This window comes from Macrobrachium nipponense, chromosome 42, assembly GCF_015104395.2.
Source record: "Macrobrachium nipponense isolate FS-2020 chromosome 42, ASM1510439v2, whole genome shotgun sequence".
Taxonomy (NCBI): domain Eukaryota; kingdom Metazoa; phylum Arthropoda; class Malacostraca; order Decapoda; family Palaemonidae; genus Macrobrachium; species Macrobrachium nipponense.
Genome location: NC_061103.1, coordinates 11,486,791 through 11,506,598, shown reverse-complemented (window position 1 = coordinate 11,506,598; position 19,808 = coordinate 11,486,791).

Genomic DNA, 19,808 nt, shown 5'->3' with positions numbered 1-19,808 from the left:
GTTCGTCATCGCTCTCTGCCCGCTTCATCGTCGTATGCTTTGTTTATATTGTGTTTTCTACTAATGGTTTGTTTGACTTGAAAATGAAACTGTAAGTACACTGTTTTCATTTTCATTACTTAATTATGAACCAACATGGAGCTATCGCCGTAGATGCGGCGATTTCCTCTCTTTTCATGAATTGAACCCTTGAATTATGTCTCGTGCGAGGGCGGGCGCGCTGCGCCGAGTCATGTTATTTTGGCGAAAGTGTGTAATTGAAAAATGTAAGTACTCTTTTCATTATATTTTTGCCCTGTGCGTTCGTTACCAAGAGTGTGATTGCGCTCGGCACGAGCCTTTTATTTTGTATAATAGAATGCAATGAAAGTGGATTCGCAATTGCAATATTCTTTTCATTTTCATTTATTTATTTGCATGAAATTTAATTTGGATCAATTTTCGTTCTTACCCGGGAATTGATCCTACGATTATTTTATGTGAAAGTGAAATCGCAAGTGCAGTATTCTGTTTCATTTTCATATATATTTATGATAGCATCATATTATTTGGATCAAGTTTCCGTTCTTACCGGGAATTGATCTTTTTCCCCTTTAAGTTCTATGAAGTGAATCGCAAGGGCAGTATTCTGTTTTCATTTTCATATTACTTTTCACTGCTGTGCGGGGGTAGGGGAAGCGAAGGTCTGCCAGGAAGTCGTCGGAAAGCTCTCCCGCGACTCCCTTGGTTCCGATTCTTCGTCTTCCTTCCTGCCCGCCCCCCGCTCAGCTTCTTCGTTGTATTTTGTATTTGGGGTCTTCCTTGCGTTCGGGGGGGGCATGTCTTCCCCCCGTGCGTGAGGGAACCCCTCTTACTAATCTATCTATGTTACCGCAGGTGCTACATCCGTGGGAGACGACCTTGGACAGGTATGGACCACCGTGCCTAGCATCCACGGGCTGCTGCAGCGTCTAGCGAGGTCTGGGGCGGTCTCCACTACTACCACGGCCGCTTATGCTGCTCCCCCCCTCCTGGTCTACACTCCCCATGCTGTGTCGGTGACGCCGTCTGCCGCTACTAGGGCCGCCGCCGTACCGAGGGGGGGTTGCCGCCGCCGCCTGTTTTCTTCGTGTTGCCTGCCCCAGACTTCCGCTGTTCCAGCAGCTCGCCCCTGGACCGGCCGCCAGTACCCAGGTTCCGCTGGCTGCCGATGATTCTACGAGGCAATCGCTGGGCCTGCCGTACCTGCCGCTGATGTGATTCCCGCTGTTGGCTTGGCTGTCCCTTCTGGGTCTACCGCTGCCGCTGTTCCTGCCGCTCCTGAGCTGGTTGCTGTTCCTGTCGCTCCTGGTTCCTGAGCCTGTCCATGCTGGTCCTGCCCACGGTGTGTCTTCCCCAGTCCCAGGTCCTTCCGGATAGGTGCAGTCGGGCCGTGTTGCTTCGGCAATAGCCCCGGCTCCGGCCTGGATGGAGGACCTGACGACTGTCCTGCGTGAGCTGACGAGGAAGAGGAGAAGAGGAAGCTGTCATCTTCGTCTTCATCGTCTGCTGCTGCCTCTTCCCCTTCGACTTCTAAGGCCCATAAGCCGAAGAAGAAGAAGGCTGCCTTCCCCCTAAGAAGTCTCCTTCGGGAACTTCTAAGGGCCCGTCCCACCCCGGTGGGACGGGGGGTCCTTCTGCTGGTCCTCCTGCTCCTTCGGGAGCGGGGCCGTCTCCCCTTCCGTAAGGAAGAGATAGACGGGGACCAGAGGAGTATCGGTTAGCTCTGGTACTTCCTCGCCTGGTGCTAGCGGCGATGCCGCTACGCCAGGTTCCGGCTCGGTCTCTCGTTCGCGAGAGATCCCGAGTGTACGTTCTCCCTCGGGAGACCGTGCAGCCAAGTTTCGGCGCCAGAGTTCGCTCGGCGCCAAGACGCGGCACGGAGCAGAAGGCTGGTGAGAGACGCTCAGGTGACTCTTGCCAGGCCAGCGGCCGCTCTTGCAGCGACCAGCTGGTAACCCGGGTTTTCCCCCCTAAGAAGGCTCCTTCGTGACCTTCTAAGGGCCCGTCTCGCTCCGGCGATTCGGGGAGCTCTTCTGCTGGTCCTCCTGCTCCCTCGGGAACAGGGCCCGTCTTTTCTTCTACCAAGGAGAAGACGGGGACCAGAGGAGTACCAGCTTCGGCTGGCACTTCCTCGCCTGGTTCTAGCGGTTCTGCCGCTAATTCAGGATCCGCCTCGGCTTCTCGTTAGCGAGAAGTACCGAGTGGACGGGTCTAAAGTCTTGACGCCCGAGCTCGCTCGCCGCCAAGACCGAAGCGTGGAGCAGAAGACTGGCGAGTGTCGTGCAGACGACTCTCGCCAGGCCAGTGGACGCTCTCGCAGCGACCAGCTGGCTGCTCGGGTTGACGTGACGGTCGCTGACCAGCCACGGGTTGAGGCGAGGAAGGGGTCCCCGCGGCCGTCGGTACCAGCCACGGCTGGTACCAGCGGCTCGACGCGCCGAGAGGACGCTCGCCGGTCTCACCGCGACAGCGAGCCTAGCAGGTCACCTGACGCCGCTCCCATCGGGACCGGGCGGAGACGGTAACCAGCAACAGCTCGCCTGACGCTAGAGATCAGCGTCGACGTTCTCAGCCGAGCCTCTCGCCCCAGGCGAGCGGCAAGGCTAGGCCTGCTGCTCGATCGCCAACCGCGGGTTGACGATCAGCAGCAGCCCTCCAAGCACGCTGGTCCTGCCAGCGAGCTAGGGGGAGCGTCAGGTCTGCCTCTCCTGTACCTTCAACCTCCTCGGGCTACACCGGGAGGAGCGAGGTACCTATGAGTGATCGCGAGAGGTGCGCCGCTCGCGATCCCGCTATGACGCCGTATGGACCAGGCACGGTTCTAGGACCGACCAGGACATACGCGCAAGTAGCTGGAGGCGACCGTCGGGTCTGCCGCTGTTCCTCCTTCTGAAAGAGGAGTATCTCGGGATCTGTTCTTGTTGGAGGGACTGGACGGTCCTACTCCGCAAGACGCGGTTACTCCCGAGATACAGAGGAATTTGCAGAAGTCATTAAGCTGATTCGTCAGCATAATGACCTTGCGGAAGGATTGCCGCTCCCACCAGCAGAGCCCACGTCTCTGCTCGAGTCGTTTTGGGGCCCGAGAGGGAACGCAAACCGACGGTGGGTCTGCCGCGATCGGAGCTTGCCGATTCTGTCTCGAACCAGAGTCTCTCGTCTCCGGACAAGAAGGCTCTCTCAGTTCTGGCCGGTCGATCAAGCTACTTCCACCTCCTCTACTGCGACAGCGGCGTTTCTACGTGTCTTCGGACGTATTTAAATACTCCTTCGGTCCTCCTGAGAGGTTCGACCTCGACGAGGACTGGAATGAGTCGGAGGACGGTATCGGCTCTCTCCTGTCAGGTGTCGATCAGCCCCACCCAGACGACGTTCACAGTGGCGGCAGACCCTTACCTACAGTGAGAGTTCGTAACCCTCCGCGGGAAAACGTTTTCTCCTGACGATACGTTTTCCCAGACTCTGAGAGGCCATCGCCGCAAGGCGATGGCTGCTCCTACTCTTCTCCAACTGCTAGTTCCACTGGGAAGGCGAGCGAGTATCCAATTCCTCCCCCATTCCCTCTCTCCTTACGGCTACGAGGGAAAGGGGAGGGATCCTACAGAGATTTCTCTGTAGGATCCACGTTCGGGACTGCGCTACCGGGGGGACCTTCGGGTCCTACCTGACGTGAGCCCCGTCGTTGAGGAGGAATCCTGCCCCATTCTCGATTTCTACGGGAATCGAGAGGACCACCAGCCGATATCGTTTGACGAATTCGGTGGGGGTTTCGCAGACTGCTTAGAATTCTACGGAATTTCTAGCGCATTCAGAGTGTTCGAGTTTTTACGATCTCCAAACACTTACGCGAGACCACGGTCCAAAGTGGGCGAGACGAGAATCCCCGATATATTACACGATAATCGGGAACCTCGCCTATGCTCGAATTCCTGGAATTTCTAGCATTGGGAAGAAGACTGCTGCTGAAAGAAACTATCTCACAGTAGGCGACCCAACCTGGAATAGAGAAGATTCGTCGGACGGGAATATCCAGTTTGGCTTGAACTATCGTCTTAGTATTCTGTTCACCATTGAAGCTTTCCTTCGAGGAAGACTTCTCCTTCACTTCTCTTTGATAGAGATCGAAGGTGGTCGATCTCCAATCCTTATTTTGTTTTCTTGAAGGAAAGAATTTAGGATGGAGATCGTTGTTCAGAATCCTACAAATATACTACGTATATTAACCTCGCGACATGATTCTACTAAGCAGTTGAATTGTCCGAGGGGTAGGCGCATATCCTAGTTAATCTACGGATTGCGACTTATAAGAGAAGTATTCTAATTGAACTGCAACTCGGGGTTGCCTGCAACCTCCCAGGAGTTTTCAGTTTCAATTTTATATACTTATGGTTTTGTCACGACAACACCATTTCAACTTTTATATTTACCGAAATTCTTTCGCCTAAATATAATTGTTCGAGCATATCTTTTATGCTCGGTAGTTCTAGCCGAACGCATTCCTTCGTGGAATAATGGATTACCTGGCAACTCAGGATGACGAGTCAGCGAGAGCTCAGGCTCAACTACTGCGTATTGAACTGCCTGATAGCAGCTCAGTATCAGCTGGGCCTCCGAGATGCACGGTCATGTATGTCTCTCTCTCCCCTGCTTTGATTGACTACCGAACCGTATCTCTGCCCAACAATCATGGACTTAGGTCTCTGATTAATGGGGATTCTCGCAATAATGAAGGACCATCTACTGCTGTGACGCTAGATTCCATCGCCTTCGACATTGCGAGAATTTTCAACAGAGATATCTCTTGGACTCTTTCATCTTTCTGTTTACCGCACGGTAACAGAAGTCTGTACAAGTCTCCCGCTGCATCGCACTGCGATAATGCGAATGATTTTGCAGACATCTGAGTTTGTCTTCAAAATATCTCGTATTCGTAGGTGTACAATTGTTCATTGTTCAACCCGAATTACAAGATGTGTCAGAAGACATCACCTACTCTCCGACCTGACAGCTCTACTTCCAAATGTTCAGCCCATGAGAAGCAGTTTTTCAGGCGGCTTTCCCCTGTGTTTTCATTACTGAAGAACGCCCCGCTTTCATTGCAACTACTTCTTCTCACCGGACAGCAATGAAATAGCGGTTAGCGTTTTCAGTCATTTGTAAGCACAGGTTATGAATCTTGAGAATCCTTCTCTCGATTCATCTGTGAAGACGTAGGTTGCATTCAATATCTACCTTCGTCTTCAACGGTACATAGTGTTGTTTTTGTACAAGTAACTTACCCAGCAGATATATACTTAGCTATAGACTCGGTCGTCCCGACAGAATTTCAAAACTCGCGGCACACGCGACAGGTAGGTCAGGTGATCCACCATTCCCGCCGCTGGTTGGCGGGGTCTGGAACTATTCCCGTTTTCTAAGCCATAATTTCTCTGTCGGTTGAACGGACAACACCTATTGTTCGTTCCTCCATCTTGGATTTCAACTCGTTTGCCGAGAATTTGGATTGGTTTTTTGGTGACGTATTCTGTTTTTTCTCTGGCTTGGCATACGCTTATTGTGGACTGTTTTTCGACTTTGGTTTTGACTACTCTTTCACGATGTCTGACGCTAAGGCTTCACCTATGTTTAGAGTTTGCAGTAGGGAAGATTGTAAGGTTAGGCTGCCTAAATCGGCATTAGATCCTCATAGTATTTGCGCTAAATGCAGGGAGAATGAATGTTCTTTTATTAACACCTGTGTTGAATGCGAGAACCTTACGGAGCTTGAATGGAAGGAATTATCATCATATGTTAGGAAGCTTGAGAGAGATAGAGTGAGAAAGGCTTCAGCTAGGTCATCTAGTAGATCTTGCTCCTTAGAACAAGAAATTAACTCCTTCTACAACTCTTCCTTCTAACAATTTTCCCTTAGCCTCAGCTGCTTATCCCTGTTCTGAAGCCAAAGATTCTTCGTCAGAGAGGGAAATGTAAAAGCTTCAATTAAGAAACTTCAAGCTCAGCTACGAGCTCTAAACCAAGGTAAGAGTGGTGATAGTGACTTGTGCAGTGTCCCCAGTGCAGTGGAGGGGGCGTCTGACCGGTTCCTCATTGCTCCTAGGCCTAGACCGCTTCCAAACTCCCAGGACCAGGGGAGGAGGAATGTCGAAAGCCGCAGGGAGGATGCAGACATCCCCAACGGTCAGGCGTCCCTTCGGCAGATCCTGTTGTTAAGTCCCAGGCTGCCTCGGATTGCCGCAGGAAGAAAAGGCGTCCTAAGGAGTGTTTTTCGGCCTCAGACTCTTCCTCTCCTAAACGAGGATGGAGTTCGGCCTCTCTTTCGCGCCCTTTGAAGAGAGCCTGGAAGGCTCCTAAAGGAGACGCGGCTGACTCCAGCCCAGAGCGTTTTCCCGAGGATTGGCCTTCGGGACCTAAGAAGACTAAACAAGAGGAGCCTTCTCTTCAGGATCCTACGAAGAAGTTTTTGGTTAATCTGCAAGAGCAGTTAGCTTCTCTCGTAGGCTCTTTTGCTAAGGACTCTACAAGGAGGAAGGATGTCTCGCTCCCTGTTAAGAGTTCCGCTAAGCGCCCCGCTTCGTATAGGAGAGAACCCTCACGATCTCCAGGGCGTTTATCGCCTTCGTCGAGAGACTCGTCTTGATAGGAGTTTTTCTCCTGAGAGAAGAGCCCTTTCGCCCTATAGGCTGTCTTCCCCGAAGCGCCCTCTGAGACGCCGCGAATCGAGCAGAAGTCTCGATCGGTTTAGGTTCAAGGAACCGGAAAACCGATTTAGGTATCAGGATCCTTTGGGGGGTCTGCAGGACCAGGAGACCAGACAGGCGCAAAGAGGCAGCAAGACGCAAGAAAGGGCGTCAAGAGCCTCTTAGAACACAGGATTCAGGACGTCTGGATTCTGCTAGAAGGCAGGAATCAGAACGCTATGAGCCAGGGCGCCAGGAGTCAGGGCGCCAGGAGTCAGGGCGCCAGGAGGCAGGACGCCAGGAGTACGTTAGGCGTCAAGTGTTAGGGCGCCAAGAGCCTGTTAAGCGTCAGGAATCAGGACGCGGGGATCTTTTCAAGCGCCCTGAATCAGGACGCCAGGAGCCTAGCAAGCGCCACGAACCTGGCGAACCTAGACAACAAGAGTCTAGTAGGCGCAAGAGTGTTTCCGACAGGCAGGAGCCTCACTCTTCGTATAGAAGTGCTAATGTTCCGCGCTCCCCTTCTCGGGAAAGGAGTTCTTCTCCCGGGAAGAGCCAGATCACTCCAAAACGGTCTCCTTCTGTGGATCAGTTGGACCAGGTATCGGAAGACGAAGAGCCAGTAGATGTAGCAGTTTCTGACTACAAGAGACTTTCTCTTTTGCTGCTAAAGGAGTTCGGAGACTCCCTTCATCCTGCGGACCCTCCTTCACCAGGATCGTTGATGTCTAGCACTAAAGCTCTCAAGTCGTCTTCCTTCGTCAAGATGCGCCCCGCTCTTTGTATGAAAAAGGCATTAAAGACTTTTTCAGAGTGGTTGACTTCCAGAAGGGAAGCGGGCAAGACAGTTTTTTCCTGCCCTCCTTCCAAGTTAACAGGCAAACCAGGAAGGTGGTACGAGACCAAAGAACCTATGGGGTTAGGTCTTCCTTCTTCCGCAGATGCGGATTTTGCTTCCTTAGTGGACTCTTCTAGGAGGAAGTCGTTGCTGTCTGCTAAGGCGACTTGGGGCATGTGTGAGCTAGACCACCTTCTAAAGGGCCTCTTTAAAACCCTAGAAGTCTTCAACTTTATGGACTGGGCTTTGGGAGCGTTAGCGAAGAGAGCTCAGGACACTGACTTTGTTTCCATGGAGGAACTTTCGAGCGTCCTGGCTTGCCTGGACAGAGCGGTCATGGACGGTTCTGTTGAAGTTGCCTCTCTTTTTGGAACGGGAGTATTAAAGAAGAGATCTGTCTTTAGCTCTTTCTTAGCAAGAGCAGTATCACCTTTGCAAAGGACATCTCTTCTTTTGCACCGTTATCCCCGCACCTATTTCCACAAGAGACTGTTAGAGAGGTTTCTAAATCTCTTACGGAGAAGGCAACTCAGGATCTCCTCACGCACTCAGCCAAGAAGTTTAGGCCGGCAGTGCCTATAGAGAAAAAAGAGAGACCCTCTTTTGTACAGCCCCCCTTTCGAGGTGCCTCCTCTTCTAGAGCCCCTCTTAGAGGTCGCAGACCAGATAGAAGGAGTAGACCATCTAGAAGGTCCTTCGGGAAGTCTAGATGAGCAGGAAGTCCTCCAGACGAAAGTAGGCGCCAGGCTACTCCACTTTGCCAAAGTCTGGGCGCAGAAGGGAGCGGACTCCTGGTCCCTCTCTATCCTGAAAAAAGGATACTTGATCCCCTTCAGGGAAAAATCCTCCCTTGACGACAACTCCAAGGGAGTTGACCGCAAGATACTCGGATCCGGTCCGAAAGCTTGCTATGTTGCAAGCAGTGGAACAGATGATTTCCAAGGAAGCGGTAGAACTGGTTCAAGATCTCCAGTCTCCAGGATTCTACAATCGGCTATTCTGGTACCGAAAAGCATCGGGGGGATGGAGACCGGTTCTAGACGTCAGTGCCCTGAATTTCTTTGTATTGAAGAAGAAATTTTCAATGGAGACGTCTTCCTCTGTTCTATCTGCTCTTCGTCCAGGGGACTGGATGGTGTCCCTGGACCTTCAGGATGCGTATTTCCATGTGCCAATTCATCCGGCAGCAAGGAAGTATCTGAGGTTCATGTTCCAAGGGAAAGTGTTCCAGTTCCGAGCGATGTGCTTCGGACTTTCGACTGCCCCTCAAGTCTTTACGGACATCATTGAAGAATGTAGCTTAATGGCTACATCTGGAAGGGATCAGGATCTCGTTATATCTGGACGATTGGCTAATAAGAGCCCAATCGGAGAAAAAATGTCTGGAGGACCTATTAGTTACTCTAAAGTTGACAAAGTCCTTAGGACTTTAGTAAATCACGAGAAATCCATGCTGATCCCCAGCAGAGTATTGTCTATCTGGGGATTCAGATGGATTCTCGGGATTTTCTAGCGTATCCTTCGCAGGAAAGGAGAGAACGCTGCTTAGAAAAGGTGTCAGTCTTCTTAAGGAAAGAACATTGGTTCCGCGAGGGAATGGATGAGCTTACTGGGGACCCTCTCCTCGATGGAACAGTTCGTTTCCTTAGGAAGACTTCACCTACGACCCCTTCAATTTTATCTGAAGGAGAAGTGGGATTGGAAGTCCAACAATCTAGGAGAATACATTTCCAATCTCGAAAGGGATCAAGGAGAATATCCGTTGGTGGTTAGATCCACAGAAACTAAGCAAGGGAATCTCCCTTCGCTTACAGAACCCTCGCCTAGCGTTGTTTGCAGACGCCTCAGATTCAGGGTGGGGAGCGACCCTAGGTTCGGAAGAAGTGTCAGGCACTTGGGAAGGAGAACAAGTGTCCTGGCACATAAACAAAAGAAGAGCTAACAGCCATTCATCTAGCTTTGGTTCATTTCGAGGAACAGGTCTCAGGTCTGGGGATTCAGATTCACTCGGACAACACAACAGCCCTCGCTATATAAAGAAACAAGGGGGGAACGCATTCCTTTTCCCTGTACGAATCAGCAAAGGATCTGCTGATTTGGGCTCAGGAAAGGAAGATCTCTCCTCACAAGGTTTGTGCAGGGAGAGAAAAATGTCCGGGCAGATCTGTTAAGCAGAAAAGAACAAGTCCTACCCACGGAATGGACTCTCAATCCTCAGATTTGCCAACAACTTTGGCATCTGTGGGGAAGGCCCAATATAGACCTGTTCGCGGACCAACAAGAATCACAGATTAGAAACCTATTGCTCCCCGATCTCGGATCCTCAAGCAGTAGCCGAGTAGACAGCTTTCTGCTAGATTGGACGGGCTTGGACGCATACGCCATCCCTCCTTTCAAGATAGTAGGAGAAGTATTGAGGAAGTTCGCTTGCTCGGAAAAGGAACAAGAATGACCCTCATCGCTCCCTTCTGGCGGCTCTCGATTGGTTCAGAGTCTGGAGTGGTTAGTGGATTTTCCAAGATCGCTTCCACTAAGGAACGATCTTCTCAAACAACCCCACTTCGACAGGGTTCACAAAAAAACCTCCCCGCTCTAAGTCTGACCGCCTTCAGACTGTCGAAGGACTTGTCAGAGCAAGGGGCTTTTCACGAGAAGTGGCGAAGGCTATTGCAAGAGCCAGAAGAGTCTCCACTTCTAAAGTATATCAGTCGAAGTGGGAGTTGTTTAGAAGATGTGTAAGGGAAAGAAATATCCTCCTCCAGTCCTCTGTAACTGAAATCGCAGATTTTCTCCTATATTTGAGAAAAGACTGTAACCTGGCAGTTTCAACAGTGAAGGGTTACAGAAGTATGCTGGCCTCAGTTTTTCGACATAGAGGAATAGATCTGACGAATAATAAAGATCTTCATGACCTTATAAGGTCTTTTGAGACCACGAAAGAACATGTAATCAAGAAGCCTAGCTGGAACTTGGATGTGGTCCTCAAGTTCCTAATGTCGGAAAAATTTGTACCGTCTCACGCAGCTTCGTTTAGAGACTTAACGAGAAAGTCATTATTCCTTTTTGCGTTAGCAACAGCCAAGAGAATTAGCGAGTTGCAAGCTTTGGAAGGTAAAGTGGGGTTTAAGAAGGATTCAGCAATTTGCTCCTTTAAACCATTTTTTCTAGCAAAAAATGAAAATCCCTCAAAGCCTTGGCCAAGAAGCTTTGAGATAAAAGGACTAGCTTCATTAACAGGGAGAGAACTAGAAAGGACTTTGTGTCCAGTCAGGGCACTCAAGTTCTACCTGGAGAAGAAGAAGTTGCTGAAAGGTGCAGAAGAAAGTCTTTGGTGCTCTGTAAGAGATCCGAAAAGAGCGATTTCTAAGAACGCCCTTACATACTTCATAAAAGATGTAATAAGGGAAGCTCACCTTAAGTGCGAAGAAGAGCATCTCAAGGTTCTCAGAGTGAGAGCTCATGAAGTGAGAGCCATAGCTACGTCTATGGCATTTCACAAAACATGGTCGCTTCAGGCTCTTATAGAGTCGACATTTTGGAGATGTAATTCGGTGTTCGCCTCGAATTACCTAAGAGACGTTAAAATTTCGTACGAAAAGTGCTTTGCTCTGGGAGCGTATGTTTCGGCGAATTCAGTGCTGGGAGAAGGGGCTGAGGCTAATCCTTCCTAATTAGTTTAAGGCTTAAATTACTGTTTAATGTATGACACTTACCTGGCAGGTATATATATAGCTATATTCTCTGTTCCACCTGGCAGAAATTTTCAAAAACTCGCGGCAAACGCTAGTAACCTATAGTAGTTCAGGCAACCACCACCCCGTTACCGTGGCGCTAGCGCTAGGAACCGTTCCCAATTGGGCCAGATTTTCTCTGCCAGCCGAACCGGCAACATTGTTGGTGGTTCCCTGCTAGAATTTTCATTCTCGTTGCTGACTTTTCATGGATTTTTGGTATTGTACTCGGAAACGTTAGCTTGGCATTCGCTTTGGATTGTTCTTTAAAGATGTCTGATTCTGGAAGTATGTTTAGATGTGTGAAAAGTAGGGGTGTAAGGTAAGATTGCCGAAAGCTTCGGTCGACCCTCATACCATTTGTAAGTGTTAGGGAGAATGTGTGTACTTGGGAGAATAGATGCATTGAATGTGAGAATTTATCAGAGAAGGAATGGAAGATATTTATGAAATATGTTGAGAGACTTGAGAAAGATCGTGTAAGGAGGTCTGTTTCTCGTAGTGAGAAGTCAAATTCTTCTAGTAAAAAGGAGTGAATGTATTTCCTCTCCAGCTCCTTCTAATGTAGAGTTGGTAGTTTCCTTCTCCCCAGTATCTCCTGCGCCCGCTGCTGTATCGGAGGAGGCGAACGATACAAATATTGTGAAGGTGTTCGCTGCCCTTGCGTCCATGGGCGACCAAATACAGCGACTTACAGATAGAGTTAGTGCTTTCGATGTCAGTGAAAGTGTATGGAGGGGGCGTCTGATCGTCTCTCTCGTGCTCCTAGACCTAGACCTCTGTCAAGCTCCCAGACCCAGGGGAGAAGGCATGTCGACAGTCGAAGGGAGGCGAGAGAGGTTTTGCCGCGGTCAGGCGTCCCTTCGAACAGTCCTGTTGCAAGTTCCCAGGCTGTTGCAGTTCGCCGCAGAAAAGGCGTAACTGGGAAGTGTGCGTCCTCGGAAGGTTCGACTTCCGAACGAGAACGTCGGTACGCAGTGGTGTCTCGCCCCTCAAGAGGACTTTCAGGACATCAGCGGCTCTCGAGAGACAAGATCGTGAGACTTGGAGTAGTCCTGAGGTGTTGTCCTCCTCAGAAGACGGGGACGCAGTTCCGATCAAGAGGAAAAAGTTGTTTCGTGCTAGAGAAGCCTCAGGACGCACTGGCGCTATACGTCCTTCTCGGCCTGGTATGGCTAGGGAGAATCTCCTCCGTCTTCTTGTGTATCTTCCCTCGTCTTTCTCCGTAGGGTAGAGTGCAAGATCGCTCTCCGTTAGGTCGCAGTCCCGCTCGTAATCCTCCTCTTTCGTCGTCTACATTTCAGATCCTCCTCTTTCGGTTTTTTTCGTCTACCATTCAGGAGGATGGTACGAAGGGTTTCTTAAGGGAATGCAGTCCCAAGCTGGCAGTTCTGGTGAAGTCCTGGGATCCGCCTGAGCAAGCATCTTCGAGGCTAAGGATGATTTCCTTCCCATTAAGTCTTCTAAAACGAAATACAAGGACGACGTTCGCCGAGGACTCAGGGCGCACTAGCGCTAGGAAGACAAGCGATCGCTTGGTTTTGCAGGACGCAGAACACAGGAAGAGAATGCTTTCGGAGGAAGCAGGACGCAAACATCAGGACGCGGAACTAATTGTGGACGCAGGACGCAGGCGACAGGAAGCAGGCGTCGCTACGAGGACGCAGGACGCAGGCGGCGGGCAGGACATCGAGAGGCGCAGGACGCAGATTCTTCGGTGGCCGCAGGACGCTATTCCGTCAACGAAGCGTCAACTCGACAATGAGTTCCAAGACATTTCTTCAGCAGAAGAAGAATTGGAATTAATGGAGGAAGAATACGGAACTTCTTCAGATTTATAAGGTTCTAACTGTCACAGTCTTATGGCTATTTTTGAGATTTGATTTAAACCGACAGCTCCGTTATCCCCCTTATCTCAATTTTCCAAGACTAGGACTCCAAAGAAGTCCTCTTTCCTGAAGATGACGATGTCAATTTCGGCGAAGAAGGCCCTTCAACGGGTGAATGACTGGATGAAGGAGAAGAAAGAAGCGGGAAAATACTCTTTTCTGTTTCCACCAGCTAAGTTAGCTTCTAAATCAGGAGTATGGTACGCTACTGGAGAAAGTCTAGGCCTGGGAGTACCTGCCTCCTCCCAGGGGGACTTCTCCAGTATAGTAGACAGCTCACGCAGACAGGCGTTACAGTCTCCTAAGGTCTGGTGGACGTCTTCAGAATTTGACCATCTTTTTAAAGGGATTTTTAGGACTTTCGAAGTCTTCAATTTCCTGGATTGGTCTTTGGGAGCGCTAGCGAACTCCCTAGAAGAAGAGGACTCGCAGGATTTAGAAACAGCTAAGAGCATTATGTCCTGCATGGACAAGGAGCTCTGAGAGACGGAAACGAATGAACTGGCTTCGTTATTCACAGCAGGAGTACTTAAGAAGAGATCGCTGTTGTGTTCTTTCGCTTCTAAAGGAGTTTCGAACTCTCAGAAGTCGGAGTTGCTGTTCTCTCCTCTGTCGAAACAGCTGTTTCCTTCAGAGGTGATTAGGGATATAGCTCTCTCCCTTTCTCAGAAGGCCACTCAAGATCTTCTTTCGTCTTCAGTTAAGAAGTTCTTACCACCCAAGTTAGTGAAGAAGACTCCAAAGGATACTAGGCCTTCGCAACAGCCCTTTCGAGGAAGAACTTTCGCTCGACCCGCCTTTAGGGGTAAGAGAGTTTCCTCTAAAAGAGGAGCCAAGACTCCCTCTAAAGAATGAGAACTCAGTCCTCCAGACGACAGTGGGAGCCAGACTTCAAGGTTTCTGGGAAGTTTGGCAAGATATGAAGGCAGATCCCTGGGCTGTCAACGTAGCTCGGGAAGGGTACAAGATTCCTTTCTTGAAGAGACCTCCTCTCGCAACATCTCCGAGAGCCCTCGGGGCAAATTACAACGATTTAGAGAAGAAAGCTGCTCTGTGGGAGCAAGTAGCTTCCATGCTGGAGAAAGGAGCCATAGAGCCTGTTCTGGATCACGAATCTCCGGGATTTTACAACCGTCTGTTCCTGGTTGCAAAGTCCTCGGGAGGTTGGAGGCCAGTTCTGGACGTAAGTCAACTGAATCTTTTCGTAGAAAAGACCAAGTTCACCATGGAGACGAACGATTCAGTACTGGCAGCGGTACGTCCAGGGGACTGGATGACGACCCTGGACTTACAAGACGCATACTTCCATATTCCGATTCATCAGGAAGCAGGAAGTAATCTAAGGTTTGTGATTCAGGACAGGGTCTTTCAGTTCAAGGCCCTATGCTTCGGTCCTTTTGCACAGCCCCTCAAGTTTTTCACGAGGATGATGTCCAATGTGGCGAGATGGTTACATTTAAGAGGGATCAGAGTGTCTTTTTATCTGGACGACTGGTTGATAAGATCTCAATCAAGAAGTCAATGTCTGGAGGACTTGAGTCAAACATTGGACTTAGCAAGAGACCTAGGTCTGGTAGTAAATATGGGAAAGTCTCAATTAGATCCCCAGCAACAGATAGTTTATTTGGGGATTCAGATATCGGCAGTGACTTTTCGGGCTTTTCCGTCCCCCGAAAGGCAAGCCCAATGCATTCGGAAGGTGCAGGACTTTCTAAAGAAGGACCGATGCTCAGCAAGAGAGTGGATGAGTCTACTGGGAACACTCTCTTCGCTAGAGAGGTTCATTTCTTTAGGAAGGCTACACATGAGACCTCTACAGTTTTTCCTGAAGGATTCATGGCCAAGAAAATTACAACCGGATTCCTTCCAGTTTCTAATTCCGGCCGAAGTAAAGGAGGAATTAAAGTGGTGGCTAACTCCAGGCAGGTTAGCAAGAGGGATGTCGCTTCAGCAGAAGAGCCCAGACCTCGTCTTATTTTCCGACGCGTCGGACGTGGGTTGGGGAGCGACATTAGGCCTCAAGAGGTGTCGGGACTTTTGGAGCAAGGAAGAGACAAAGTGGCACATAAACAGGAAGGAACTGATGGCAATTTTCTTGGCTTTGAAGCACTTCAGAGAGTTGATTCGAGACAAGACGGTGCAGGTCAACTCGGACAACACCACGGCGCTGGCATATATCCGGAATCAAGGAGGGACTCATTCCTTTCCCCTTTACAAGCTGGCAAAGGAAGTTCTGCTTTGGGCGGAAGAGGAAAAGGTCGTGCTACTCACCAGGTTTATACAAGGAGAGAAGAATGTGGGTGCGGACCTGTTGAGCAGAAGAGAACAAGTTCTCTCGACGGAGTGGACTTTGCACATGGAGGTTTGCCAGAGCCTGTGGAAGTTGTGGGGCCGTCCAGTAGTAGATCTGTTTGCGACAGCCAGAACAAAAAGGTTACCAACCTATTGCTCTCCGATCCCAGACCAGGAAGCAGTGGCGGGTCGACGCATTCCTGATGGATTGGTCAAACTTAGATCTGTACGCTTTTCCTCCGTTCAAGGTACTGGGGAAAGTGATGAAGAAGTCAGGGAGAGACCAGGACGAGGATGACCTTAATAGCCCCGTTTTGGCCGGCCCAAAGTTGGTTCACAGAGGTACTGGAATGGACAGTTGATACGCCAAGGACTCTTCCGCTAAGAGTAGATTTACTCAGACAACCCCACTTCGACAGGTTTCACAAGAATACCCTCGCTCTGGGTCTGACTGCGTTCAGACTATCGACGTCTGGTCAGAGCGAGGGGATATTCTAGAGAGGTGGCCAGTGCAGTGGCTAGAGCCAGAAGAACCTCCACAATCACAGTATATCAGTCGAAGTGGGAGAATTTCCGGAAGTGGTGTAAGAACAGGAAAGTGTCTTCATCCAGTACCTCTGTGACCCAAATCGCAGATTTCCTTCTATACTTGAGGAAGGATTTACGCTTGTCAGTTTCGACAATTAAAGGTTATAAGAGTATGCTAACCTCAGTGTTTAGACACAGGGGCTAGACATCTCGAATAACTTAGACCTTCGAGATCTGATTAGGTCATTTGGTACGAAGAAACAATCACAATGCAGGCCACCGGCTTGGAACCTTGATGTGGTCTTGAAGTATTTAACTTCTAGCAAATTCGAGCCTTTAGAGGAAGCCTCTCTGAGAGATCTTGCTAAGAAGACTATCTTTTTAGTAGCATTGGCAACTGCTAAAAGAGTTAGTGAGCTTCAGGCCATATCGAAGAAGGTGGGATGGAGACATGGCAACGCAGTGTGTTCATTCCAAGAAGGTTTCTTGGCCAAGAATGAGAATCCAGCTAATCCTTGGCCAAGATCCTTTGAAGTTTTGGGTTTGGCTGAGTTAGTGGGTCACGAGCAAGAAAGAGTTCTCTGCCCAGTGAGAGCGTTGCGGTGTTATATGGAAAGAACAAGAGGTATCAGAGGGAAGTCTGATGCTCTGTGGTGTCAGTTAAAGACCCCAGCAGACCCATGACGAAGAACGCTCTAGCCTTCTTCATGAGAGAGTTAATTAAAGAGGCTCATATGCTGTGTCAAGAGCAGAACTTTGGTATTTTGAAAGTGAAGGCTCATGAAGTCAGAGCAGTGGCGACTTCATTAGCTTTTAAAAGAATTTAGCCCTCAAGGAAATTATTGAATCCACATATTGGAGAACTAATTCAATATTTGCGTCTCATTATCTTAGGGATGTTCAGACAACCTTTGATAATTGTCAGACGCTAGGTCCATACGTGTCCTCGGGTACAGTATTGGGCAAAGGAGTTACTACCCCATAACCTTCTTTTAAGCTAGTTGATTTTATTAGGTGATGGTGTTTTGTGTTTATTGGTCGTCTGAGAAAAGTGTGCGGTACTTTTCTCAGTCTTGTTAGTATTATCCGGTGATGGTGTGTGTGTAGTTCAGGTAAATGATCTATTACTAGCTTGAATGCCGTGGCATAAGAGGGCTGTACGGATCTGTCAACACATTGGTCACGTCCAGTTGTCAGTTCCAGTCTTAGCTTCTTCAACATACAGGACACTTCCTTGTTGAGAGCTACTAAGGTTTAAGCAGGCTTAGAGGCAGGACCTATGAAGTCAGCTACCTTAGCAGGTAAGGAACCTAGAGTTTTAATAATATTTTAATAATATTTTTATACTCTAAGAATGTTGCTGTCTTTGACCCACCTCCAAATGTGTCAATCAGCTATATATATACCTGCCAGGTAAGTGTCATACATTAAAATGAAGTTTTTATGATAAAACAAAGTTTAATGTATACTTACCTGGCAGGTATATATAATTTAATTCCCACCCGCCTCCCCTCAGGAGACAGGGTTCAGAGAAAATCTGGCCCAATTGGGAACGGTTCCTAGCGCTAGCGCCACGGTAACGGGGTGGTGGTTGCCTGAACTACTAATAGGTTACTAGCGTTTGCCGCGAGTTTTGAAAATTTCTGCCAGGTGGAACAGAGAATATAGCTATATATATACCTGCCAGGTAAGTATACATTAAACTTTGTTTTATCATAAAAACTTCATTTTATTGGTGGTTGTTTTTATTGGTTAATTGTCAGAGGGAATAGGGAACCCTCTTACAATTCATAGATTGTAACAATACTAACATGGTCAGGTGATCGGGATTGGCTTCAGTGCTCTTTGTGATTTGTTTAATAACCTTAACTCTGTCATGTAAGAGGGCGAGTCTCCATTGATATGACAAAAGGTCAAGGCTCTACCATGTAAGTGGGTCAGCCCCCATTGGTACGATCCAGTATAGGCTCTGTCGCGTAAGCGGGCTAGCCCCCATTGACACGATCCAAAGAGTTATTCAACTATAGGTTCATTCCTCGTTGAAACTCTTGAGGCAAGCAGACTCATCGACAGTAGTCATGAAGTCTTCAGCCCAATAAGGTAGGAACTATGGATTATGGTATCCAAGAACATAGGTTGTTTTTTCCCTGTTTTTTAATGTATTTAGTTTAAGTATTATTTTGTTTTTAGCTGTCTCTTGCCCGCCACCAAGGGTGCCAATCAGCTAAGTATATATCTGCTGGGTAAGTTACTTGTACAAAAATGATATTGTTAAGATACAATAAAGTTTTGTACATACTTACCTGGCAGATATATACGATTAATGGCCCACCCAGCCTCCCCTCAGGAGACAGGTGGAAGAGAAATTATGGCTTAGAAAACGGGAATAGTTCCAGACCCCGCCAACCAGCGGCGGGAATGGTGGATCACCTGACCTACCTGTCGCGTGTGCCGCGAGTTTTGAAATTCTGTCGGGACGACCGAGTCTATAGCTAAGTATATATCTGCCAGGTAAGTATGTACAAAACTTTATTGTATCTTAACAATATCATTTCTCCTTAGCTGAGATTCAACAACCATGAGATGTTTTACCTTCAGGGACCTCGGTCTCTAGAAGGCAATTGACTTTCGCCTGTTGGGCACATGCCTTAAGAGAATCATCACCTCGCTGTCCGGCATTGGTGACAAACAAATACATTATTTGTTTGGTCTCTCGGCATAACCCTTTAAAGGCGAAGGTCACGTGACTTACTCGGATGCTTTGACAACTTGCCTCCTACCGAACGCAGTCAGTCGGCAGCTGTCAGAGCGCCCGAGTCAGTTACGAACTACGCTGTTGACTTAGTTCGGTTGTTACAGAGCAATCATTACTTCGTTTTAATAGCTTGTCACAGTACCCATACCATTGACACCCACCATGGAGTGTCGGTGTCCTATCCACTACCGAGAACTTCGCTGCATGGGGAGAGGAGGATGCGAGAGACTTCGTGGCAAACGGACAGACCAGTATGGGTACTGGACATCACCGAAGTAGAGAAGAGGGATAGGTCATGCGACTATTTCCTTCTTTTCCTCTGAGGAACTGCATGACTTCTCCTGCGAAGTCAAGCATCCAGGGGATGGGGATCCGTGACTCTCGATTTCGTACCGAACTTCGTAGCGAAGACTCAGAACCCTTCGGTCCCTGACGATTGGTTCGAGTCGTTCACAATCCCCTCCCTAATGGACTTCACCGCCTTCGATGCGAAGGAGATGCTGCCTTGTCCGAAAGAACTTCTCCGTGGCGCAGGTCTAAGGCAGGGGTCTGGTCCAACCAGACCACATGCCCTTCCTTCTACCTTCGGATATTGCCCACAGGTCCTTGGCAAATCTTTTTCCTTGCGGGACCCGTGGTGGCTGCTCAACACGTTGTGTAGCGAACCCAGACCCTCGCAGGCTGAACAGCATCGAGTCCTGGTGTGACCGTAAGAATGGATGAGTGAATGAGAGTGTGACTGGCTCCTCTTCCCATCTTTTTCTTCCCCTCTACCTGTGGTTAGAGGGACACGGTCGTCACCCTGCTGGATAAGGACAAGATGCAGGTGAGCTACTCAACAGAGCCCCATCCTATCCCTTTCACTAGGGATAGGAGCGTATATCCACCACTTCCTCCAACAAGGGGGAGGAAGTGGATGCCAGCTTGAGACAACCCATACTTTATGTTGCCTCTTGCAAACAGGAACAAGTTCTTGCTTGCTGGTACGAAGAGATACGCTTGCCTCTCTCTTAGTACTCGGCCCAGAGGTCTGACCATTGATCCTGCGGTGCACACCCCGATCAATCGGACAGAGGC